Below are 890 nucleotides of genomic sequence, written 5' to 3'. Positions count from 1 at the left end.
TGCTGAAGAGGTGTTTGCATTGACTGGATTACTACTCACCCTGAGAGTACTCTCTCAGTCCTGTTTATTTCATCATGGGAGTTGTTTTGCTGTAGTAAATCTGGAGTAAAGATCCTGGAGGAACACAGGAGCACTCCATTTTAATGCTACTGGTGTAAAGAGACATCCTAAGGAAAAATCCAAAGGACTCAGGCTGTTCAGCCTGCTGTTGCAGGAGTATTTCTTTTCCAGCTGGGCACACAGGTGCTGCGTTCTTCTGTGCAATGACATGTCTAGGTCTGCTTTTTAACTTTCATTCCTGTTCAGTCAGAAGTTCACAGGACGTTCTTGCCATCACCTCTTACTGATGTCCTCAGAGAAAGTCCAGTCTAACGAGAGGGAGCAACCCCAAAACCTCATTAGACATATTCTCTCTTCTCAGCAGAGCCATTACCAACCTGCTTTTTGTCAGCACTTTGGGAACCAACTCATGCATGTAGTCATCCTCTCATATGGGAAGAGCCACATGATTCCCTTTCATGTTGCTTCATATGCAATCATGGTACAGGTGAGCCAAACCAACTGGTTCAGAAATTAAAGAGTGAGCTTTATGGGGAGGACTTCTGCACAAGTCTGATTTTCCCCTTAACAAAACATTGGCTGTTATTCCCTCCTCCTGAATCTGTAAGCCATATTTTCACTTCCAGAGCAGCAGTTGGGCACCTCTGGCAGTGGCAGGCCTCTTTCTGATCCATTTATTTGTGTTTAGGATTGATTATGCACCCATGTTTCCTGTTTAGCAGTGTTATGTAATATGCTGTAGGCTATTCTCCATTACACCACCCAGCCAGAAATGAAGATGACATTTAGATTTCTTCAGTGAAGCAAGAGCTCAGTATCTGGAGCAGAAC

The sequence above is a fragment of the Melospiza melodia genome, chromosome 6, assembly GCF_035770615.1.
Source record: "Melospiza melodia melodia isolate bMelMel2 chromosome 6, bMelMel2.pri, whole genome shotgun sequence".
NCBI classification, from domain to species: domain Eukaryota; kingdom Metazoa; phylum Chordata; class Aves; order Passeriformes; family Passerellidae; genus Melospiza; species Melospiza melodia.
This window is presented reverse-complemented; position numbering follows the sequence as displayed.